We start from the raw sequence: 27,780 nt of genomic DNA, 5'->3' as shown, positions 1-27,780 counted from the left end.
CATAAATCTTAAAGACTGCACATGAAACACCCCAGTGTGTAAAGAAAACTGTTCCTGTTCATAATAAGGTGCTGTGCACATTTTCTACATGAGGAATTATGTGCAATCTCTTTCAAGGACATCAAAGGAGCTAAGTGAAGCATAATAGGGTGTTTTTTTCTATAAGTAGTATGTATCAAAGCCTTTCTAATGCCAATCACAGAAGTATTTCTAAGGATCATTTTCTTTGATACCGTTATCCAAGGAAGGATGCAATATGTTGCTTTTCTTAGTAAAAGCAGCTTAAAGCATGAAGTTCAATTTTCTGATCTGCTATAGAAAAAGAACTTAATTCTGATCGCAGAATGGTGAGTGGACCTGCATTTTAGATTCAAGGTAGTACTACTAAATTAAATATATTTTTGAGATAGCTTCAAAACATAAAGTGCACTAAAAATCATTATTAACAAATGCCCCATCTTCAGCACAGTCTCATTATGGACATCCTTATCTCTTGATAGAATGTTAATAGATTGTGGTTGACAGTTTCTGTAATCCCATTAAGTCCTTTCAAAGTGAATAGTTACAGAAGTGCAAAGAGCTAAACCCACAATGGGATTTCAGTGCTACCAAAGACATCATCTCTCCTAAGGAACACAAAGCATCCAGTAAATTAACTGTTGATTATTAGGTGTTACACAACTGAAAACTTTATCAAAAAGCATTTGTTCTGCACTGGTTTTTCAAGATTGCCCATACAAAAGGCTAAGTTTTTGACTTTCACTTTTCATTTCAGCAAAATTTCAAGACAAATTATCTGAAGAGATAAACCAAATGTACATTGCACAGAAAAGTAGGAGGAAAAAAAAAAAAAACACTCAACCAAAAAAACACCCAAAAAACAAGCCAAAACCAAACCCTTTTGCAAACATTAGAAAATTTGGTTCAAATACTTTTGCTCCTCTGGGAAAGAGAAAAATAGATTTAATTCAGAACCCACAGTTATAAATATTCATTATGCTTCCTCTCCTATCTGGAAATGCATCAATTAATTAATTAACTATTCATAGAAGCTCTTCTTTTTCCCCTCACTTTACACCCAAATTCTTTCCGTATTTGAATTCTTCCTCATGCTACATTTAATATGCTTTTTGCCTCTGATTAAATGGGAATATGCATCTACACAAATAAAGAAATTATTAGTAAACAAATATGATCATGGTTATGGTCTGTGTAAGAAGGAAAAAGAAGGGGAGGAGAAAGAGGACTGTGGATTAAAATTATATTGCCATGACTAAAATGTGGTTCACTGTCATATCTGAACAGTGTGTGGGCTTACAAGAGTTATGGAAATATTTTGCCTTCTTGCACAGTGTTCAATAGATGGTTAGGCAGATAGAGTTACTCCACTGAAGAGGAAAGGCTAAAATGTGCTTATCAATAATACATTCCTGTGTATAGCTTCATCTGGAAATTATCAATTACAGGTGTTAAAATTTTGGGTTATTACAAGATCCACAGATTTGCCAGCAGATTTTGTAAAAGAATTCATTTCATGCAAGCTTTGTTCTGTAATTATAAGAAAAGTGAAGTTGATATGAAAAACCAAACGAGACATGTTTCTTTCATGTTTTATACCTTATTTATCAGTGTAAAGGAAACGGGAGGAAGAGGTTCCAAAATCCTTAGGCTACTATTTCCTACATGCATAAGAGATATCCAGTTTTAAATTATAATGAAGGACTGGACTTTCAAAGTCATTCAAGTAGAAGTGTTTACAGATGTAGAAGTTGTAATTCTTGCTATATCTTTTAATCACATTATTTTCTTAATAAGGAAATTTTAGTATGCCAACTCTGCCAATACTCACAAAACAACAAAACCAAAAGAATTCATCTTTAAATTCTGATGACCAAAATATGCAATATGTGAAATATGAAATATGCACTCCTGAGGATAGAAAGAACAATGTGTGTCCTTTACTTTTAGCAAAAATCTTCTGACAACTTTGCTAAAGTGATTGTAATAAAAAAAAATCAGAATTTACATTGTCTGTATTTCACTAAGCTTGCTTTAAGGGATGAGGCTTGTCTTAGACCATGGGAAAACATTTGGTGATAGCCTTTTTGCTCTTATTATTTGATATTTAAAGAGAGTGAAGAAAAGGACAGGATTTGAGCACTATAATTTAAAGCTATATAAAGACCTATTAATCAATCAAGATGATTGATTAAGAACTCTTGGGATAAAAGGTCACAAAGGATTAATTTAGTTCTTTTTTTTTTTTAAATTTTGAATGAAGTGTCAAACATTCATGTGGGACAGAAGGGAATTTCCATATAAATTCATTGATATGTATAGATAATTGATTTTCCATTCTATGAAGAAAATTTGCTTTGGTTTTTTGACGGATTTTTTTAAAATTCAGTTGAATCCATAACAACACATTTCTCAGGATTTTCTGTTAAGGTATTCTCCTTTCCTTTCATGCATATGAAGGAAAAATCCATGTTATCCTAGGTGTTTAATGGAAAAAGATTAACTCAACAAAACTCTTAATTAGCATATTTATCTAACCTAAAAGTTTGTGTTCTTAATTATATAGAGTTGAACTGGATATTCAGTATACATATTTTAATATTAAAAAATATGAACCTAAGAATCTCTTAAGCTGATTTTATTAATTATCTCCCCTTCCTGTTAATACATAAATTGATGCTGGGGGGAGGGGAACAGGGAAGACTAATTTAAATTTATTCTGTCTTGGCGTTCATGATGAGTGTCACTGGTATGAGCACATACTAACTTATGGAGCTCATGTGGATCAACACTTGAAGAAGTCTTTTTATTAATCTTAGCCTACAGCAAGGTTCATACAATTTGCATTGAGTTGAGTTATATAGTGCTGAAGGTTTGGGTTTTTATATTTAACTCAATGATTTAAAAACTGGTAGAGAGTTAGCATTTTTCATTGGCCTCTATTTTCTCTTTTAATTGTACCTTCACATGGAAATAAATGATTCTTTTTAATGAAATGAAGAACTCCTAGCTGGATGTTTTCTGGGCATTTGCAGATTATGTTTCTCAGTGTATTTCAGTGGGAGACTTATGAGGCATAAAGTTTTCTCTATTTTTCCCCATGATTCCCCATCACTTCTCAGTAGATAGCACTTTGTGCACAATAGGTGAAATGTTAAGCCTCAAAGTATGTGGTTTATTTGTAATTGGTGACAAAGTAAATTATTTTTTTTTATACATTAATGTTTATTTACATTTGCCTTGGTTTTGTGGTCTGTTTCTTTTTTTTCTTTTTTTCCTTTGGTTTCTTACTCCCTCACTGCTCACTTTTTGCAGCTATTTTATGCACTTTGGGTTTTTCAATTACCTCCATATTACCTATTTGGGGAGCATTGTTTTAAATGTGTATTTTAACACCACGATTTAGTTTGACAGAATGATTTGTAGTGCTGCAGCAAGGCATTCACCAGAGATCTGAAATCTTGTGCACAAACTCCCTAATCTAGCAAGCTCTAATTCGTGAGTTTACTGCTGTTCCTCCATTAAAGGAGTGATGAAATGCAAATCGGAAATTGTTCTGCAGAGCTTCTAAGCTGCTAAAAAATGCAGAACTGCTGAAATTCTACAGGACTGTGACATTTAAAAGATCATTGTATCAGAGTAATTTGCTTTTAATTAGGAACAGGTAGAGGAGAGTAAGGGAAGTATTTACGTGCATGTTATGTTGATGGAAAAAGAATGAGGATGAGTCCTCAGCAACCTCTGCTTGATTACTAAATCATGTATTCATTCTCTGCTTTTTCAGGTCTTGTATTTTTTTCACAGTGGCATGTTTGCAGTGAGAGGTAGTGAAAAAAAAAAGTCATCCCATCCTCACCAAGGGTTTATTGGTTGAAAAACACTGCAAGAATTCAGTGTTCTAGGTTGGACACTTCACTCTGTTGCCAGTATTTGCAATCCAGCTCTGTCAGTGCCTTCATCCCCAGACAGTTTTATCTAAGAGATTATGGACCCCCTCCTTTCTGTTCCTGGGCAGAGCTAAAAGTGTCAGCTTTACTTCAGGGCAAGAATCAAGTTTGTGGCACTTTGTAACAGGGGAGGATCCATATAATGGCAAAAAGTTTAACATTTTTTATGTTGGTCATGAGTAATAAATTGCTAAATTTTGTGTTTCTCATTCTAAAATTCAATTTCCAGTATAAGGAGATATAATGTTTTGTGTAGGCAAGGGGAAATACTAAAAATATAATTTTCTTTGGGACACATAAATATAAAGCCTCTATATTTCAGTCTGAGGTCAGAATTTTATCTGAGGTTTTGCAGATGTGAATCCTACTCTTGAAATTTATTGTACATGGCAATGAATCCACTATATTACATTGTATTACTAATACAGAACTAAATAAATTAGTATTGTCTATGTCAGTGAAAATTTTTAATTTAAAAGAATTACATTGTCTTTCCAAAATGAGCCTTAACAGATGCTTTAAACTTATTCCATGTGTCAGATTCATAATTCTCTGAGTGGACAGGTTAGACAGAGAGGACATAGCATGAGGTACACAGGTGTTATGCTAGATTCCCTCTTCTGCAGACATATTCACCCTCTTCTACTTGGTCCCATTTTGCTCCTTGCAACAACTTTCAGTGGCTCCAGTAAGCCACAATAATTTTTTTAGTGACATCACAAATATGTCGTGGGCACATTAAGATTCTCTGTTAATTCTTCTTCTTTTTCATAAAAATAATAATATTTTTACTTGCCTAAGAAAAAGAGTTTGTTTCTTTAAACTTTTAAAGCAGCCTAGCCTTTCACTGAGATGTAGTAAATGTAAATGCAGGCCTTTTTTTCATCATGATAAATGCTTAGTACACCAATATACTAGACTGCTTTGAAAATTTAATCAATTTTAAGATATTAAACCACCAAAAATAGCCAGAGTGATTAATTTAAATTAACAAACATTTTCATTAATTTATTTGGCAATTACTTAAAAAATTCTTAATAAACAAGATGATTAAAGGGAATTTCTAATACAAAGGTCAGAAAAAGACAGTGTCTTTGTGATATCTAAATTTAAATAGTTCTGAACAATAAAATTTCCTCATTTTAACATGATTTCTTGAAATTATTTGAAATAGGTTTACAGCCCTGATCAAGTACAGAAATGTAACTTCAAATTTTACCTGCAAAAATGTCTTCTATTCTTTATAGAAATAAAGCAGAAGAACCCTAAACTTTATATTAATCAGATTTTTTTTTTTTTATTTTGCATAGCCATGCACAAATGCAGGTATGTAGAAGGAAAACACCATTTGTAGTTTTGTAAAATTAATGCATATGCCAATAAATAAATCAATACATGCAGGACTTAAAAGATGATACTACTTAAAATAATTTTAAGAAGAAAATAATATTTTTAATGACTAACTAGCAAATCTAGAAAGAGTAGACAATTCTTTTGATTAAAAATTTAACACATTTCTCAATTAGCTTTGCTCAGAGGAGACAGTTAAATGAGGAACACATACATCTTGTAAATTTCTTTTCTAATTGTCTGGTAAGGAATTATAACTGTAGTGACTGGAATTGCTTGTTCACCAGTTTTAAAGGTTCTGAATTCTATTTCATAAATCAAGCTTAGTATAAAACAACTGCCTCTCATGTCAAACCCATAACTCAGTGATTACCTATTTTATTTGAAGATTTAGATATTTGAAAATAGTAATTTCTTGGCTCCATTTTTACTGTGACCTCAATTAAAATTGTTCAGTCTATAATTAGTTTAATTAATTGTACTAATATGCTTGCTTTGGTGAATATTTGCTCGGTTAGCCACTTTAATCTAAGTAATAAAATTCAAAGTAAAGGTTTATTCCATCAAGTTGCAATCTGGGTGATGAAATCTAGGAGTTCAGCTAACTACATTAAATAATTTTTCAAAGAATTTGAAATTTTTCCAGAGCAAAACAATGGCACACATTTAACTCCCCTACCCCTTTCCCATCTTCATATGTATATAAATACTGATGGCTAGATAGAATGTAGTATTTTATGTCAACACCTGTGATCTTGAAAACTCAAAGATCCATCTAAGGCTAGTAGCATCATATATACATACTTATCTTTTTTTTACTTTAATTTTGAGCACTTAAGTACAGGAAAGTTTTTGTCCTGAGTATGGCCATGGGTCTCTCAAACTTGAGATTGCTGAGATCTGTGTCACCACATGAGAGTCTCTGACTGCAACTCAGAAACCAGCACGTTTGTGTGCAAGTCCCCTCAGGGGCTTGACCTCACGGTGTTGTTCAGAGAATCCCTAACACATTACAACAAGATTGGGCACTTCACACGACTCTGTGGTAGCTGCTGCTGCTTTTTGAATGCTGCTACTACCACCAGTTTGTTTTCACAATAGTGGTTAGTGTACTTTTCCAGGAGGTGGAAGACTTGATTTTATTCTCACTTCAGTCTGCCAGGATTTGAACCCACGCCTACTTGCGTGGAACACAGAGTGCTGTAACCATCAAGTTGAAGACAAGGATGGAGATGAGAAGAACAGAATGGCATCAAATACTCTCTTTCTTTAAAGCTATGCTGCTCTGCTGAAGGCAAGCAAATTCCTTGAACCAAGACATAGAAAAAAATGGGAATTTGCTTTTTTTTAATGTCTCATAGGGAGTAAATTTTTACAGGAGGTAACTTCCATGTAAGGCATAAGACTCAGTCCCTTATTTATGCAGGTTACCTCAGATAGATATTGCTTAAAACCCAGAAGTAGCTCTAAAGGAAGTACCATACAGCATAATTCCAACTATGCATTGTAGTTTTAATTTCTCTAAAGACCCCCATCAGTGTAGAATCAAATATATTTCACTGTTTTTTCTGTGCAATGGAATGTAAAATATATTGTAATTGAGAATCATTCCATTTTGCTTGTTTGTTCCATTGAAATAAAAAAAAAAAACCACAAAATATTTTTCAGATTAATTTTGGTAAATTAAAATTAGATCATAGTATCCTATAGGAATAGCTTCAGGTGATTAAAGTGTCAGCTATATATTCAAACTAACATATAGGGTTTAAATTGCTGTCTCACTAGACTGCTTTGTTGATGTAGAAGTCTGATATAATATTGCTCCCCACATTTACACTTGAATTACCCTGACAATTGAAAAATCTGGCAAGGACTTTCCATACATTCTGCTGTTTTATAAATTGCCAGTATGTGATTTGAAATTTCTCAGAAATACCCACTCCCAACTCAGGGATCCCTAATTAATCTTCCGCCTTTATTCCTTCATAGTTCCTTTATTAGCAAATCTGAGTGAAACTTGAATCTTTATATAGTTTTTGGTTAGTGTTACATAAAAAATGTCAGCAGCTTGTGTGTTTCGAAGCAAAATTTTTAATTTAATGGTATTGTTGATTGCAGTGTTAGCTGGAGGCGTTTTCATCTTTTCACTGATGATATGGAGATAGGACTTTCAGGTGGCAGAATAAAATGAAATAGAATATTATTAGATGGAACTGTGAAACTGCTTGAAAAATATTGATTCTGTGTACTAAAATGACTAGCAGTTCATGACATTTTATTTTTTTCTGTGAAATGATTGAGCTATTTAAAAGGAAATAACATTATTTTACTGTCACAGCACATTTCAAAAGTTTTAAAAATTAAATACTTTCAGAAAAAAATGAAAGCGTATCATAAAATGTTTTTTCATGCAATTTTAGTTTGGATTTCTTGTTTTTCGTTAATTTTTTTAATCAGATCTCTGGCATAAGCCAAATAGATTTTTTTCTCTTAAGCCACTTCTCACAGTGGTATAATGAATCATGTTTTAAGTTGTAAAAGGTCACTAAGGTCATGAAGTCAAATCATTAACCCAGCACTGACACCTCCACCACTAAACCATGTCATTAAGTGCTACATCTACGTGTATTTTAAATCCCTTTGGAGTCAGTGACTCAACCACTTCCCTGGTCAGACTGATTCAATACTTGACAACCCTTTCAGTGAAGATTTTTTTTCCTAATATCCCATCTAAACATCCCCTTGTGCACTCCACTCCCTCTTTCCTGTCACTGGTTACTTGTGAGAGCTGACCCACTCCTGCCTGGCTACGCTCTCCTTTCAGGTAGCTGTGAAGAGTTATAAAGTCCCTCCCAAGCCTCCTTTTCTCCAGGCTGAATAATCCCACCTTCCTCAGACACTCCTTAACAGGACTTGTGTTCAGATACTTCATCAGCTCAATTGTCCTTCTCTGATGTGCTCCAGCACATCTGGATGTGTTTTTTTGTCAGGAGGAGCCCAAAACTGGATGCGAGATTTGAGGTGTGGCCACGCCAGTGCCAGGTACAGAGGGATGATCACTGCCCTGCTTCTGCTGGCCACACTATTGCTGATCCAAACCAGGCTGCCACTGACCTTCTCAGCCACCTGGGCATACTCTGTTTTAACTGGCTGTCAAACATCATTCCCAGGTCCTTTATCCCCAGGAAAATTTCCAGCTAATTTTCCCCAAGCCTCAGTTTCACAGGGTTGTTGTGACCCAAGTGCAAAGCCTGGCACCTGGCACCTGGAACGTGGCACCTGGCCTTTTTAAACCTCATACAATTGTTGTTGGCTCATCGATCCAGCCTGTGCAGATCCCCCTGCAGAGCCTTCCTACCCTCCAGCAGATCCACGCTCCTTTCAGGCTTGGTGTGGTCTGCATAATGACTGAGGTTAAGAAGGGGGGGAACTCTTTCCTGCTAGATGCAAATCAGTGGGGTCATGGACAACTGGATACCTGGAGGTTGTTAAATGTCTCAACATGTTTTAGGCAAAATAATATGCAACAGCAATTGAAAACATAGGCTCTCTCCTGTCTCTGGTATTTATGATTAATCCAGTATATTAGAGTATGTTGAAAAGACTGTGAAAGAGATTGTTCCTGAGTATATAGGTTATAATTAATGCACTTGTTCCAGATCTTCAAATAAGACAAAAATATTGCAAAGTTATCATTTTGCAGACCAGAAAAATATTATGAAAGCTTCTCAACAGTTGTTAAAGAAGCAGATAAAAAAAATCCTAGCATTATTTACAGATCAGTTCTGTAGATATATAATAGCAGATAGATGAAAGTGTAAGTAGTGCTCCTAGAATTAATCCTGTGCTCCAAATCTTACATATGAAAGTATCTCATGAACAAAGTGAAAGAAATTAATTTTTATTGATTACTATAGGATAAATAATTTGTACACATTGTTATGCTTTTTTTATGGACATATGGAATAAAAACTTAATCCTTCAGAAATTAACCTTTCAGGATGTTTATGTTTTTATAGGATTACACAATTACTCTCCAGAACATCAATCCTTGAGTCAGTTCCCATTGGAGATCTACAATTCTTTTTTATTTTTATTCCAAATATTATGAAAAATTATATGACTGCCTTACAGGTTTATAAATCTTGTCATTATGTACAAGAAAAGCTTGTTCCAGGACACCTAATATATGTTTTTCTAGCAGGCTGAATGAAGCCTGTTGTATTGGAGGCCTCTAATGTTACTAACAAAAAGGTGATGTTCATGTATTAATACATCTGCAAGTTAAACCAAAGGAATAACAGAGTCAAAATTTAACTCATAAAAAGTCTCAGCAGACTATATTTCCAAATTCTGTTTTCCTGCTTGATTAAATATGTGATACATGAATGCTTACTATAGCAGAAGGCAGGCTGAAGTACAGGCTATGACATTTGTCAAAGAAAGAGTCCATAGTAAGAAATAATATATGAGTACCAGGTAAGTCTGTAGTATCATAATGCAATAGTATTATTTTAACCGCATAACATCTTGTCTGATATCTGGTCATAACCATCACATAATATACAATTCTTGCCACACTATTATACCATGCTAAAATTGTACTATCTATTACTAGAAATATCTACCTTGGTCTCTGTTTGGGACTTAAAATAATAAAAAAAATCAATACAAGAAAAAATACTTTATATTTCTTCAACTTGAAAGGAATACATAGCAGGTAAAACACCATCACAACTTAAATGCTGTCTATAAATCAATGCATGGATCTCTACAAAGGACTTTCCTTTGATTTTTTTATACTATAAAGAAGTTGTGTTCTAAAGGTAGTGTTATTTCAGCTGAACCTTAATTCATGGCTTTGATTGATATACTAAATTGCTAAAACACATTGACGGCATGAATTCTTTCAAAATAAAGTCTTAATGTCAGTACTGTCTGTCAATAGAGGTCTTCTGCTCTGCAAACATTGCCTCTCTGCTAGTGGTAAGGTAAGAGGTAATGCATTACCTCATTGCAAGGTAATGAGCACCCTAAAGTTCTCCCAGGGTCTCTGAGTAACATCACTGTATTAATCAGAGCTAAGATACTGGAGCCCAGAAGTGGAGCACCTAACTTGTCTAACTGTATTTGGCATGAATGGATGGATGATGATGAACAATGAATACATGGTTTCACATGAGAGACAGGTGTGTGAAAAAGAACCTTATGACTTTATAATTGTACTTCCATTTTGAATTCCTTTCAGGAACTTCACTAAGGCCCACAATGTGAGAGAAACAAAGGCTGGTCTTCACCATAATTCTCTCCATAATTGCACACTCAAATTATTTCATAAATGTAATTTTAAGCTATATGTTAATAAACTATTTCAGTAATAGTTTATATTTCACCATAAACAGTCAGAAATCCTCAGGGCTTTCATCACTGCCTACACTGAATGACTTTCTGCTCTCTTGAGTTCCCTCACAAAGACCTATTCTCCATGCAGCACAATTAACACACATGACTGAAATGTCTTTAAAGAGCCAGAGTTTCAATAATAAATTTGCTAAATATATTTACCATTATATATAAATATATACACCATTAACATCAGGGCTTAAACTCTGGCCAAAAGCATTCCTTCAAAGTTCATGTATCAGAAGACAGAATTTGACCTTTTAGTAAAGTTCAAACTCATGCTCTTCACATTTTGAATTATTCTGCTTAATTAGAATTGCCTCACTTATAATACATTATAGGTATAATTTCTTTGAAAATTTTCATTTTCTCACTCCCAGAGAAAATTCTTATGCAACCCTATCTGAGGAAAGAATTAATGTCTCAAATTGTTTCAGTTGTTTCAGATTCATTAAGTATCTTTTACTAATACAAATGTCTTTTCAACTCACATAGGATTTACCAGCCTTATTTGTATTTTTTAATCTCTGAAAATGTGTCTGAAAGAATAATCTTTATAACTGGTATATTTAATTTGCAGGTTAATTTTTTTGCTCATCTGTTAAGATGTCATAACTGCCCAGAGATGCAGTGTTAGAGAAACTAAGATTTCTTTAGTTCATTTGTTTAGTTTGGTAGGATTTGGGGTGGGGGGAAGGGGTGAAGCTTTTGAAATATGCATTCAGCCACCATACATTGCACATCCTCCCAATCCAGCCCCTGGTTTCTTTTTGTAGTGAAAGAGATGTGTGGTCCCCTTACACAAAGATTGTTGCAAACCTGTAAATGAGTTCTGGGACAGAAATGCTTCAGGGAAGTTACACATCTCATTTCTGGAGTATCCACTTTGTTTCTGTACCAGAAAGTATAATTTTCAAAACACATAATCTGCATTAACTTTCAAAGGTATGTGTCCAAAACCAGTTTCTTTAGAAAATGTGGAAAATCACTAGCAGCCATAGAATGCAGGAGAAGAACAACAGTAGCATACTCTACAACATATATTGCTTTCATGCACTGTTTCACAAATCCTCTTCATGCCACACTGGTCCAGATTCTTAGCATTGTTCAGGAATTACACTGTCTGTATTTTGGACAGAGCTTTTTCCTCTATACACTTAGTCCGTTTTCAGATTCTAAGGTTGGATTACAGCTGCACCACTGCTCTCAGGGGACATTCCCAGCTTGTTTGATATTCAACACAATCTTAAAAGCCTGCATCCTCTTCTTGAGCACAAAGAATAGAAAAAAACCATACTCTATGGAAGCTTTCTGGAACAGAATCTAGAGTTAGGCAGTTAAATAGAGTATAGGCAAGGATACTATTAGCTGAAACCTCTACAATTTTGTCAATGTTTAGAGTACTACAAGGATAAGGGGGGAAAAAGTCCTTCTGTTATGATTGCATTGGATCAGTGACATTCTTTCAGAAGTAGATAAGATATAATATTCTTATTCTTCTAAAATCAGGGGTAAATATGGTACTGAGAATATTGGGAGATAATTAAACTGCATAGCCATTAATTCATTTAAAGAATCTCTCTGTTCATCTGCAAGCATAAAATCTAGACTACAAGCATGAGTCACATTGAATTTTTTATTAAAATTTAATTGACCCTTTTTAGTCACTTGAAAACATATATATGACTGTGAAGCTTCATCACTACTCTGTATTTCTGACTTTTTCCCCAAAATCCTCCTAGCAGCCAGAGGTTTATTTCAGCCTTAAGATATTTTTGTTATGCTACTATTGACACCTATGCATTTAAGCTTGAAATTCTATACATAGTTTTCCAATTTACTCCTCTTATTTGAAACTCTCCATTTATAGAATTCTGCAGTGCTTAAGAGCTGTGCCCTGCCATGAAATGAACTTTAATCATGTGTCAGATTTTGGCTGGCTGTATGTAAAAGGGATTCCAGCCTCCTTTTTCTAGTTGCTTATTGTGCAGTTATTTGCTATACCTTTTCACATTTAGTAACGTTGTGAGCTTCTTAATTTAAAGACTGCTAAAGATGACTGACCATCAACACGATTGACAATTAATTTTGCAATAGAAAAATTATTTTAAATAAGAAGTAGGAAATAAGCAGACTGAAGATTTATCATTCAGGTCTGTGACATCTCATGGCCGTCATCCTAATAAGTTATCAGAGTTGCTAAAATATCAATTTGGCACATGGTTTCACATGATTGCTTGCATTCCTACTTAAGGCCTATCACCTAATTCTTCTGTCATTAGGAAATTAAATCAATGATTCTGGCCACAACTGGAGATAGCCTGATATTTATATTTAAATTGACTATTAATTGTTGCATCAGAGAGCTATTCTGAAGCCTGAAGTACCTGAATTGGATAATGAAAAATGTGATCATATTCATACAGACAAGTGGAAATGTGGAGCTAAAATAAAAATATATCAGTAAGATTTTCATCATGCAACACTATTGATTTTCCGGAGACAAAACAAAGAAAATAAAACAAACCAAACCCAAAACTTGTGTATGGTTAATTAACTGTAAAGAAAAACTTATAGATTGTTTTTCTCATTCCTGTCTTTGCTGGCAAAATCTCTGCTTGGAAAACTGTGCCTGATGTCTAAAATGTTACAGAGTTATTCAACTGTATTTCTCTCAGTGGGAGTACAGTGAATGTACATTTGTTTGGTCATGTAACTCCCTGCTACAGATAGATAATTAGCCAGGATATAAGAGAAAAAAATACAAAGAAATGTGATCATATATCTACCAACACATAATTTTAAGGATAGAACACATCATTTTTCAAAACAACTTCAAATAAGCCAAGAAACTGTTAAAAAGTCATATCTGGTTATGCTCTGAGAAAGAAGGAGAAACTAGAAATCTATAAAATGCTCCAAGCTGGCAATATCCTAATCTTAAAGAATTTGTTAATACTTTTTGGCTGTTTGAGACAGTGTAGAATATGAGTATTTTGGGAAACATTTTCCTTCAAATGAATTTTCTTACTACTGAGAATGGGGAGGGGAAAACCCTTAATATAGAAAAACAGGCAAAAAAGATTATATAAATCATGCAAAGAACACCTTTATTAGATCAAGGTTGAAACTCATCTATGCAGAGTCACAGAATATTCTGAGTTGGGAGGGACCCACGAGGATATTCTAGTCCAGCTCTTAAATGAACAGAACATACAGGGAGAAAAACAGGAATCAAACCCACAGCCTTGGTGCTATGAGCACACTGCTTTAACCAGCTGAGCTCATACCAGAGTTCTGCACCTGCATAGTCTATGTTGGTCTACTTTGTCTTTTTCCACAAAGGAAATTATCTGCGTCACTACAGAGCATGACAAGAACTCTATTTTTTCTGTTGTGCTCAAGCACGCTAAATTTACAGATTCTGCTTCAAAAGCATGAGATACATCATTCTTAATGAACTTGACCTGTGCAGATGGCCATTTGTGCAAGACTTCCAGATTTCTGAAGCTCAATAAGATCTGAAAAAATTCCAGATAAAAGACAAGATTCCTACTCTTTTTAGAGATATGTGGGTCTATGGGTGGGGAAGTCCGGTGAAAGAAAAGCTGGAGTTATGGCAGCTTATTTTCATGACAGTTGTATGAAACTTTGCTTTAAAGTAAAAATGAATCTTTGTCTAATGAGTTTCTGAGTATGTCCAGACCCCACAGCTAGATATTATTTGAAGAAAATCGTGACAGTATAAAACAGAGATCATGTTTGCTAAATAAGATAGTCTAATTAAAACCCTATTGATTTATCTGGAAAATGATCTCTTTAAAGGAAGAATAACAAAGGTTTATATTATTCTTCAGTCTGAAGGTAGTGCTCTTTCCTTAAACAGAGAACATGTAGATTCTCTGTCAAACAATATGTGGCAAAAGAATTTAGAGGAGCACGGGTACCTCTCGCCTCCTGTGCAGCCCCAGGTATTCACATGACATCAATAACCAGGAAGTCAGGTAAAATCCATCAGTGATGTGGCTCATTAGAAGCCTGGATGTGAGCATGTTTATGGGGTGAGGGTGAATTTCTGTTTTCCATGTCTTATTTCGAGGCCAAATTTTTTTAGCTTTCTTACAAAGGAGACCTACTGTAGTGAAAAGAGGCTCTGGTGTCAAACCAACTTCTGTCAGAAACCTTCTGAATTTATGCTATTTCTCATTTATTTCTGTGTTCTAAGCGTTCATTTCATTAATTTTGTAAGAATAACAGATACTGTTAGATAACAGATCTGTTAGAAAGAAGATATAATTTGTAGACCCAGTGGTTAGGACACAGGAAATGGAGTTGCTTCATGTATCTCATTGGCTGAATATTTTACCATGAAAACCTTGACCCTACTCATACAGTTTTGTTTGCCTGTTTTTAAAAATACTATTGTAATAAGAAAATCACTGTATTAGTATTCAATGATTAGTATTCAACTAGACGTATCTTCTTTGGTGAGAAAACACAGAGAAATCTCTTATTTATGAATATCACATAAATATGGTCCTTGACAATGAGAGAAAAATTTTCCCAGTGACAAACATATGGAATTTCTTCCACTGGTAAGGAGAAGAAGAAGGTGACAGTCTATGTGGGATTCCAGGTATTCATCCAAATGATCTTGAATCTTGAATTTTTAAACCTGAGGATTTGGCTTAGTTTTTAATTTGTATTTTCAAATGGTACTATGATTTTAAGATCCTATAGATTATGCCAATGGCAGTGGGTAGGTTTACAGTCAAATAAAAACCCAGTGGGAAATTTTCCAGTATCTGACATACTGTTGAAATGGGTAGAACTCAGATCTTGAAGACAGGATTATTTTAATTTTTTTTCCCAACTGGCATTGAAGAAAGTTTCTAAGCAAAGGAAAATATTTGAGCATGGTCCCATCTGGACACTATTTTGGAACTAAGAGCACAATTTCATGAATTACACTGAAAACAACACGAAAAAATTCTCTCTGTTAGGCCTGTTTAATCTGAAGCTAGTTGTATGATTTCTATAGCAAGTCAAATTCACAAAATACTGATTATAAAAATTTATCAAGCCCTTTCTTCTGTGTTAGCATTTTGTCCTTGGTTTTAAGCTAGTGTCACTACAGCAAGATGAAAAAGTCATCCTGTGTTACCTGTGATAAGCTGTCATTTCTGGTTTTGATTTAATTTTCTCTATTATCATTGTTTATAAAATTTCATGAAATAAATTATACTGGATCAAAGTGAAAGTCTTGAAGCACTGTATACTGACTTTGTGCAATTGCCATGGTATTCATAGTGTATTTATAACAGCGTTAGGAATTTGATTCATAACTTACATGCACAGATCTCATTAGTTATCATTTAAATTATTCCGTCTTTCCACAGATCTTTCACTTCTGCCCAAACAACTTTCATTCCCCACCAGCTGAATGCATCAGCTTTTAGGTATAATATTAGAGATGCCACTCCACTCTAATAATTCAAACATCGTCTGTCTTATCATATTTTCAGTTTCATAGCTCCCAAAGACATCTGGCTATCTTAAAGTCAATGCGAGTTAGATACATAATCTGCTTAGGTGCTTTTGAAAATTTTTTACATGCCTAATGACATATTTAGGACTCTTCTGTAAAAAAAAACCTTCTGATTACTCTGTATAATATTACACTGTCTTATACTGTAACCCTTTGATGTTACTCACTTTCCTTGGTTAAAATCGTGTTAGGAGATGGCTATTCTTTCCTGCACTATTGGCTATCATTAAAATAAAAAAACTATAGTGGAAGAAACAGAGGTATAGACAAGAAATAGGACTATATGTTTGCAAAATCTTATTATGATTTTAAGGAACATTTATCTTAAAAGCTTAATTAAAGCACCTTAAGCATATCATTGAGTAGCAACACTACTCAATCATATCACTGTACAAAGAATGAGTGGTGAGTGGTATCAGACATAATTATCTGGTATCAGACTGTTAAAACTACCATGAAAAAAATTACTCATATTTCTTTATTGAATTAGAGGATCAAAATTTGGCTTTCCCTTCATCCCAGAGAGTGTTTCATTGAAGTGCTTTCAAATATTTGATAAGTAGTTGTGTACAAAAAACAAAATCTCTTAATCCATAAATTTGTGGTAGTCCAACTGCAATGAATTTGATCACATTTGAGTGAGTCCTTGCCAAAAATTGGGGGGACATTTTTAGCATGAATGTTGAGGGAGTAGGCAATGAGCTATAAACCTGTTTAAATCAAGAAGGCTCCTTTTAATCTGAGGGGACTGTGGGAGTGCAAAGCCCGATTTCTTTAGGATTTCAAGGCTGATCAAGTTTGCAATAGGTTTAGTGATTTGAAGAAGCAAAGAATACTGCTCTCAGTCAAGAGCAGAACAGCAAAGTGCCACTCAAGCTCTTTACAAACCATCACATTGACAAAGTAAGAAAGTGCTTAGCTTTTTCCTGTTCTGGAGCATGAAAACTTATCAGTTATTTTAATTAATATGTTAATACTGTTAATTTTATGATTAATTCTACTACAGAATAATACAGAAAATATGAGGTATACATCAAGGCTTGAACAAAGCTAAGACCCAACTACCAATTTTCCTTAATTTTTGCTTTTAGAAGCTTTATACATTTTTATCATAAAGATGTATTACTAAGAAGAATTTATGAAAATTAATATTTAACTATCCATTTCTACAATTAACCTCAAAATTAATGTGAATTTAAAATTTGCTTCTGAATGACATTCCTGATTTTTGGACTTGATATTGCTAGGAGAGCTGACAGTCACAGCTTTCACATAAAAAAATCCTGTTACAAGCATACTCTGTATAAGAACTGAGTTTATTCTTGGGCTGATTAAAATTTTATCAGTAAATCAAAATAAAACAATTGTCATTAATCTAATTTACAGCACTATTATTACAGACTCCAAAATCCTTGCTCTCTTAAAAGAATGAAAATTTCATTTACTTTCAGGCTATAACTCAAGATGGAATTAAATGTTGTTTAAGTGTGGCAAAATATCAAATGTGATGAGATTAATTCAACATATTTTTCTGATTCAAGTCATATGGCTAAATATTTTTCTGTTTGATGACAGACCCATCTACTAGAAGGATATTGGGGCTTATTGTATAATTAATTAAAAGATAAAAATATTGAAGGAAAAAAAGAAAATTTAGTCTAGTTTTCTGGGCATTATGAATATTTGACCTAGGTATATGTCTAAGAATGACGATTTATAGAAAATGTGGGAGAATTTAAGCAATATATTTACCTTCAGGATCAAAAAGGAACCAAAAAGGCCAGACATATCCCTGGGTTTATTATGCAATCTCTGCCAATAATGACAAAAAAAAAATATCACACAGTACAGTAATTAAAAGTAACTTTATGGCATCATTGTAACAAATTAGCCCTGGACATCCTCCTCTCAATCCTCAATTGCACCAAAACTTCAATATTTTCTAAATTTGTGATTGTGGGGAAAAAGGAAACCAAGGAAAATACGTTCAAAGAAACTTTGTGACCACTGGGGAATAAAGCTTGTTTCCATATTTAAAATTATGATTGTATGTATCCAATCATACACATTCATTTACATATATGCATATATTATAGACATATTTTGAGTTTTTCAGACAGTAGTCAGAAGAACTACACTATACCTATATATAATCAAACAAGAGATAGAAAAGCAGTTTTTTTCAATCACATACTGCGCAGGAATTTTTTGGTTTTGTTCTGAAGACTATCAGTCAGTTTCTCAGGTACCAGATTGTCCATTTTACAATTCAGGGATCTTATTTGAATGCTTTCAGCTCAGCAACATTTGAAAAACAAAATATGACACCCTGTCTGGATGCATGTTCCTCATATGAAAAAGTGAAATAGTGCCCTCTCCCCTTATCAAAAAAAAAAACAACAAAAAAATGCTAATATGATTGTTTACATGAAATTAAGGAAGTAAGAATTTGTTCACCAATTATGTGATTCAGATATCTGTACAAGACTCACATTCTGTTCAATCCTTTTTTGTTGAAACATATCAATACATTTTAATTATTCTATTGGGTGTTTGGTAAATAACTTGCCTTTATCACTTTTTCTTTTCATCTCTTTTTTTTGAAAAAGAAAAGTACAACAGTACTTATTTTTCTACCAGGGGACTCACACAAAGCAACATGTATGGAAGACAGTTTTTCCTCATCTGATTCACTGTAGCTTCTAATATTTTTGTTGCTCAGTCAAAATCAAAATCCCAAAAAGAAGCTTGTTATTCTTTAAAAATATTTTTTTTCTCTGAAACCTTTGACAAAAATGCCAAGTAGGACAGTGTCCTTGATGTTTGCTTTCTCATCAAATGGAAAACAGATCACCTGTTATAAAACAGCTCTGACAAGTCTATTGCAATGTCAGCTTTTCTCTCTGCATCTTTATTGTGAGATAGTTTCCGCTGTACTTTTAAAGGGCTCTAATTTTAAGTACGTTAAGAAGTTCCTCTCCATCAGAGCTGTAGGCTCTGGCAGTTTCTGAGAGTATTTGCATATATTAGTTTATGGGCATGAATTACAACTTGCTTGTTGCTGCTTCTGCAAGACATCTTTGATCTTTTGCTTAAAAAAAGGGAATTGAATTTGATGGTTTAAGTAGAAAAATAAAGAGCTACCACATGTAATGTTTGCTTCAGAATTTCCTGATGCTTATCAGAAAACTGAATTACAATTAATTTCTTCAGCGATTTTAACAATAATGTTTAATATAATATAAATTATAAGGCGCATATGATGTATTTGCGTGTCTACCTACATTATGTTCAATGTGAAAAATTAAGTCTAATGATAAAAAATGGTTTCCTGGAATACATTGAAAATATGTTTTAACGATCACCCAGGAAATAGAAATAATAAAATCCATACATATACAAAGTCGTTAAAGGGGAGAATATAGCTTAAAGCCATATTCACAAAAATGTTACTAAACTTGCTAGAGACATTTTATTAAATCAATTTTTATATATTCTAGAAAAAAAATTAAAATTATTATGATTTTAAACCACTTATATATATGACTTTAGTGATATGTTTATAACATATCAAATTATTATAGCACATTTCAATAACCTGCAAATAATTTCTTTCAGGCACTTTAGTATTATCTGCGGCCCTCAAAATAATGCTAAATTGTACACAGAACATTGACACAGAACTTTTTCTTCTGTATTTGTGTGGTTCAAGCCTTGGTGGAGGATAGGACTGTGTGTGTGGTAGCTTGATCACAATGATTTTTGTATGTTATTATTAAAATATCGTATTTTATAAAGAAATCTTCAGAAAGACACATTATAGAATAACATTGAATGAGCAGTATGATGGCTAAGAGATTAGTCCAGTTTTAAAAATGCATTATTATTTTATAAGGCAGTCCCACTCTGCCCAAGTACTAAGTAGAACAGATGTGGTGGAAGAAGAAGTTAGACAGTTTGACACATTTCTGACCCCTTCCCATGTATTTCCTGAAATGAAGCTGTAATTATTATGCATGTTGCAGGTTATGCTGATGAGCTGATAGAAGAGGTTGTCAAGTTATACAGCACACAATCACTCAATGACACAGCAGAAAAAAGAGTGGAGCAGGGTTTGCAAATCTGTCTACAACACATAAGTTTCCAGGCAAAATGAGCATTCTGGAAAGCCATATGTCACACTTAGGTAAATGAGACATGCATATGTTGTGGACATGAAAACACCCGTTAGAAATAAGGAGGTGAATTGTTTGTAAGTTATTGGATGAGATCCAGATCAACCACTCTGCACAAATGAGAGAAAACTAAGAGACACATTCCTATTTCCGAATGGACACCACCAATTCTGCTCAAGAGGCTATCAATTTATACTCTCTGCTTGGTGAAAAGAAAAGTTAGATAATGTGAAAGACTATTATTAAATCCAAGTCAGATAGCACCTTAATAAAAAACCTAGCTGACAAAAGTGAAGAATGAATATGGAAGTGGATTTTAAAAATTTAAAAATAATTATTTCTAAAGAGTCACAAGCCACTTCATAGTTAAAAGTAAAACTCAAAGAATCTTTCATTAAATTACTGGTGCTGGAAAATCAGTCATAATAACTACCAACCAAGAAATAGCTAACTAAATCTTCATTTCACCTTGAGACTTATTTTAGTATATTACAAAACCAGCGTATTAAACAGAGCCTTTGGGTGGCAGTATAGTCTACTGTTTTTCAGTGATCCTTACGCACATTCTGCTTGTTTCAAGGTGTTTTCAAACTTCATAGTGATCATTTGATTTGAAATGTTCTTCTCCCCAAATCACATAACTGGTGATAAAGAGCTTTGGAAAAGCTTAAAATACCTATCTTTTACAGAATTTTTCAGAGAAGAAAGAAAAAAGGGAGAAGTGAGGAAAGAAAAATTAAGGAAGGTGAGTGTCTTATTTGGCACCATTTCTTTTGGTTTTTACACAATTCAATCTAAAAAATCAATTACATATACCTACTAACAGATCCTCATGAAATTTTATACTTTATAGTGAGCAATAAAACCCATAAATCTTCTCCATTACCTTTTTCCCCCCATATAACTACTTGTAATTATTTGATACCTCAGAAGATATATCTGCATGTGGCCAGGCTGCTCATCTTGATGGGGAAGGTGGACAGAAAATAAGAGGAGAATTACTTCTCTAATTTTGTTGTGATGATCATAATCATCAACATATATCTTTCTTCTTGTTTTTACTCTCTCTCCCAAAGTAATTTTAATTTGATTTAGTAAACATTTGAGAGATGTTATCAGTAACAGGTCATAAAATTTGTCCAACTGTGTCTAGTTGTTGTTACCTGGCAGAACATGTAAGTAGAGAGCACATAAATATAAAATTTCAAATCTAGCCAATATGTTATGGTTAATGTTTTTGCTACAAACACCTGATGACCTTTGTACATTCATGTCTTGGTTTTCAGTAGACTTTGAGAGGCTGTGAAATTCTTGTCTTCCAATATTGAAACTTTCATTAGAGGACTACGGATGATTCAGAGAAAATACAGAACCTCTAGTGAGCCCAGCAGTACTTGGATTTTCATCTCTAGTACTGGTCATGTTTAGCTTGGATAAGGAGTTGCTGCAAAACATTAAATGAGACAGGAAAGAAGATCATAAATAGATTTGTATCCCCATCTTAAACAATATATACACCACTGTTTAAGATATGATCTCATAGAAATATGATATTAATAAAACTTTCCAGAGGATGAAGTTTAAATGAAATGTCAGATAGAAAATGCAGCTAGTACCAGAGTTAACTGAAAAGCTGTAGCATTGTCACTGTCATGGACAATAGAGCATCACTGTTCACATCCTATTACAAAAATGTTGGACTTCTCTAGTCTGAAGATTCAAAAAATTTTAGCTGTTTAATAATTAATAATCCAGGTATTTTTTGACATGATCTTTTGTAAGGAAAAGCTCAGTAACTTTTGTATTTAACAGTAATAGGATAACATGCTGTAGTAGTTACAGTAATTGTCCAACAGCCCTATTGCTTAGCTGCCTGTTCTTTTTTCTTTTTTCTTTTTTCTTTTTTCTTTTTTCTTTTTTCTTTTTTCTTTTTTCTTTTTTCTTTTTTTTTTTTATCCCCATTTTATCCTCTATTCCCTCCTTTCATTTCCCATGAGGAACAAGTTCCCAAAACATCACATATTTCAGGGAAAATAAAACACTCACACAACCTCATAAACAAAATAAAAGACAAGAAAAACCCCCATCTTCTCAAACATATTTGTGAGGGATAAAAATCACAAGGACTTGTACACACATTTCTTTGAACACAACGAAAACATATCTATTATTGAATCAAAGATGCAGTGAAAGCATTAGGTCTTGAATGACTTACAAATTTTTGCATATAGTAAAGTTATTTTTCTTCAATTTTCACGTGTGTGGTCATGGTCATTTTCAAAATAACTAGTTCTGCTCATGTACTGAAGCCTTTAAAATCCTAAATAAGTTATCTTCCCTTCTCCTAATTGTCCTGCTGTCATTATATTGGACAAAGTTTTTGATACATTATAAATTTTTATTTTTGCCTGACAAGGAAGGCTAAAGGAAGCTCAGATTAAGATTTGGAAAAAATCACTAACTGGAGTTCTACATTTAATTTTACTACAACAAACTAAAGGATATTGTCCAGTCTGAACCATATGAAGTGTGAATGGCTTCTTAGTGTAAGAGATGTATGGCTAATAGACCAAAAAAAGAAATCCTACCCAAGGCAGAAAGACACACTGAATTTGACACAGGAGTTAATGAAATAAAATAAATATAGGTACATGTAAAAAAATCTCAGTAAATATTATGCTTCATGTTTAGGAGGAAAAAGAAAGAAGGAAGAAAGAGAAAAGAAAAAAAAAAAATAAGCAGCCTTACAGTGAACTCAAGAGCATCAAGAGAACTGGAACTGCTCAGAGGTAGAGGATGACAGGAATGCCACAGGTTAAGTGCAACTTCTGAAAAGAATAATGTGTGGCATGTGATCGAAGATGCCACATGGAAAAAAATTAGTGACTTAATTGGATACTTGTTTGCAGCTCTGACTTGAGCAACTCTAGGCATAGTAGCATAAGAAGAGTAGCCGGGTATAACAGTGAGAAACCGAATGAGACTTCAGGCTATAAGAAACATGAAGTAAAAAAAAAATTAAATAGATGGGTAAATTACAAAAAAGGAGCATATGAGAAGATCAGGATAAAATACTCTGTTCAGTTAGAAAGAGTATATTGATTTTGTTGTCTCAGAAATAAATTGTATCTTTGAAGTTTCAAGTAAGAAAATACCTTTTTCCTCAAATGGGATTAAAGGAAGCCTTTGAAAAGAACAAAGCTGAAAAACCCAAGTGTTCCACAATTTGCTAAGCTACTCCTTTTGCCCTCAAGTTGAACCTAATCTACAAGATGAAAAGAAGTGACTACCCTTACTTGTTACCATAGCCTGGAAAGTCAAAATCTGGTGAAGTTTTGTTTGTTTATTCATTTATTTTGGTTATTTTGTTTGGGTGTGTTGGAGGACTTTTTTGACGCATTTCATCATTAGGAGTGCCTGAACTATTGTCCTAAACAACACCATTGTTTGCATCCCATCTCACTGGTGGAAAATAAAACAATTACAGACTTTGGTAAGGTTTACACAAATCTGGTTTGTACCAAAAAAAGGCTGTGACATATTTTGTAGAGATGAGATGTCTTCTGTGGTGCGACACAATTGTGTGGTCTGTATAGGTCTACATTAAAAGTAAGTTAGTGTGTGTCCAAGTAAGTGAATATAAAGTGATGGGACACACGAAGCAGTACCCATAATTTGAATCTTTATATTCACACTGAACCCCCTGTAATTTCTATATACACACTTTCCATGTTCTTTACTCCAATATGATAATAATGATGGAGACCAAATTCCAGGTTTCTATTTTTTCATTTTCTAGTCACATATGCTTTTTTTCTCCAAAGACATTTTTATAAGTAATCAAAAACAATATTCAGCACTTTACATTTGACATTCAATATTCTCAGAATTATAGAATTACCAGCATAATTCCTGAGTGCACCGTTGTGTCTACTTAAGTGAGTCTTTGCACTAATAGTTTCAGGTCTACCAAAAGAAAGATTTTTTTTAATTTTTATTTTTTTAATTAAACACAGTTATTCAAATATTTCTTCAGCACCTTTGTAGCTTTGAATTTTAAGAATGAGAACTAATAGACACCATATAATGGCCTGTGTTGGAAGGGGCCTTAATGATCCAGCTCCAACACCCCTGCCATGGACAGCAACACCTTTCACTAGACTGGGTTGTTCAGAGCCCCCTCCAACCTGGCTTTAAACACTTCCAGGGAAGGAACATCAACATGCTATCAAATTACAGTTTTGCAAACATATGCTTAGGTTCCTGAAGGATCTATCTTAATTGTTATTTAATAAATTGTGTTTCTTCTTCCTATTTTCTCTAAATATTGCCTCATGCTGAAGGAAAAATATATACCTGGTGTAGCTGACTCTTTCAAACTTATAATGGATGTCTTGACTTATAAATATAGTGCAACATATATGTTTCAAACAATATCTGTGGTTGTTGATAATTTTGGGGCAGTTTTGTTTGTTTTTTTTTAAAGAAGCAATTTTTAAGATCATCATCTTGTATTCACTTAGTTGCTTTCACCTTTAGAGAGACTCAGTCTAAGGGAAGCCCCAGGCAGGTCCTCCTCAGTCCTTTTTCTAGTTTAGGCAGGACATTTTCACAGCAGGTATCCAGATTAACTCTTAAAATTATGCAAGACAAGGTTTATTTTATGAATTATACTGTGGGCTACTGAGGACACCACTTCATGGTTTGGTTTCCCCAGGCACATGAAAGTGAAAACTATCCCAAATTTCTGCTCACATTCAAAGTGTCTGGACATTTTCAGTCCTAAAGACCCAGAGCCAAGTATACTAAACACAGTTCAGCTCAGACAGGTAGGAAGCCCTGAGGCAAGGTCTCAGTATCCACCAGGTTTGTGCTTTTTTAATCTACTGAGTTACCTGACATCTAGTATAATATTTCAATATATTAATTTAAAAAAAAAAAAAGGAGAAAATTCTTAACAAGCTCTGAAATTAGATTCTGAAAATAATTTCAGAACTTCAAATGATAGGTGCTTCATCACTTGTAGCCTCTAAGAAAATATGCGTTATAATTTCTAGAAGAAGCCACAGTTAAATTATTTTTGTGAATTGAAAATATCTCAATTTCAGAAGCTACCAATTCTGTGGTATAATATGCATTTTTATACTGAGGTGATTATACTGGTTCATTTTATGACATAAACTCTAAGAATATATGAAATTGTGAGAACATGCAAATGGCATGTATATTTTGCAGTAGAATGAAAATTTAAAGTGTTCAGCTAAAAAAAAATAGTGATTCCGATTACAAGGATGTCTCTTGTACTTAAGATTATAATAGATCATGACATCATGAAGCACCTGGTTTGGTATATTAAAGTCACTATAGATTCAGTTGGACACTTAACAGTTAAATGAGAGCCTGCATTGCCTGCAATACCTCAGTAATTTTATGTGATAAAAATGAATTTCCTAAAATATATTTTACTGTTTTTAAGTAAAGCTTTTGAAGGTAAACTTAGTCATAGCATGAGCAGTGTTCCGAGAGCATGTCAAGTGCTCGCTGAGATATCTCTCTTCATTCAGCCTCTCTAAGATCACATCTAAGGCAAGAATCAGGAGTAAGATCTATCTGTCTTTCCTTAATGACCCATCAAGTAAAATTCTCTGTTAAACAACTTCTTTAGCACAGTCTGGTGATGACAGTATTACTCATATAAACACCAGTTACCTTCTGAAGCTGCAACACCCATCTTCCATGAAACATTTAGGATGTATCCCTGTGGGGAAAAAAAAAAATAAATCTCCTTCTGTTTTATCTTCAAATACTTATGCTAATAAAAAAGAAAAAAAATGATTTTCAACTGTCATTGTTTTACTGGTTTTTGGTTGTTTTTCCTCCACAGCTAAAACATTAAGAGGTAGTTATCCATAGATCTGAAGATTCTACATTTTCAAACATTTCATTCTTTACCATCACTAAAAGAAGAAATCTAAATATGCAGGTGAAGTATGGATTTTAAATAAGTTTTCCTTAATTCTGTTTGTGTCAAAAGAAGTACTACATTACTTGGTAATTGAACAAGCAAATGAAGAGTCATCGTACTTTTAGCTACATATCTGGCTCTTCAGATTCGAAGCCAGGACAAGAATCTCCAGATCCATTTGTCCAAACCAAGTATGTAGTCACGCTTGGACTTTGCCATTAGAAGCCTTTATAAAAAGCCTTTATAAAAAATTCAGTGTGATCTTGGAGGAACTAAAGGAGTCAGACCTTGAATATGTAAAGAGACAAAACCAAGTGTTTAATGATAGATTTGCTTTTCAGGAGTACACACTCTAGGAAAAACAACAACAATCATGATAATAAAAAATTGGGGAAGAGTTGAAAACTATGAAGTCATTGCTTTTAAAAACAAAAAATTATATCTCTAATCATATGTAAATTATATTATGCAAAATACGTAAAATTATATCTATAATCTTATAGCAGTTATTATCATAGTCATAATTAACCTATTCCTTCTTCCTCACTTTCTCCTTTTCAGGTAGTATAACAAATTCTACATAGACTGTTCAGTTCAATTAAAATCTTCAATATGACTTTTTGTCTTGTAAATAATTATTCATCTGCAAATAGTTGCATCTTCAATTTATTGTGCATGCAAATAATATCAAAAGGAAAAAAAACCTGACTTTAATAATTTTGAAGAAGGGAGCTTTCTTTCCAAATTTCAGAATTGGTTAGCTGAGTGATATGATTTTCAGGCATAATAAGATGTTTAGACACATTTATTAGAAAGAGTAAAATTGTCTTTACAAAACCAAAGGCCACTTGTCAATTCAGACAAAAACCTGTCTCAATTTCCTTTTGTGTCAGGAATCCAGTGCAGTTATTTATTACATTCTGCCTGATTTACTTTATATATCTCTATAAAAAAATAGTGAGTTGATGTCCTTTTAAGACATGAGTTTCTAGAGTAAATTAAGCCATTCCAGGTATTTGAGCTAAAGCATGTAACTATTTCTATTAAAGAGATGCATAGGCAGTTCTTCACATCAAATAATCAAAATTAAGTGATATTTATGCTCTCATTTTGGAGTTTGATCTTGTTTCTATTTCCTCTTTGTAGAAGAAAACCATCTGACTATTCCACCTTTCCTCTAACCTGACCCTTTGCACCAGCTGTCAGGTGGATCTCCGGAGGAAATGGCATCACCCTGGGCTGCTTTCTGCTCTGAACATCAGGATTTAGTGAACTTGCATCTGAGCTGCTGCCTGTACTACTGATGTTCCTGGCATTAATAAAGCTGCCATGCTGCTGAAGGCTTTCTGAAATTCAGCTTTCACTGATTCGTGT

The sequence above is a fragment of the Poecile atricapillus genome, chromosome W (genome assembly GCF_030490865.1).
Source record: "Poecile atricapillus isolate bPoeAtr1 chromosome W, bPoeAtr1.hap1, whole genome shotgun sequence".
Taxonomy (NCBI): Eukaryota; Metazoa; Chordata; class Aves; order Passeriformes; family Paridae; genus Poecile; species Poecile atricapillus.
Note: the sequence above shows the minus strand (reverse complement) of the source record.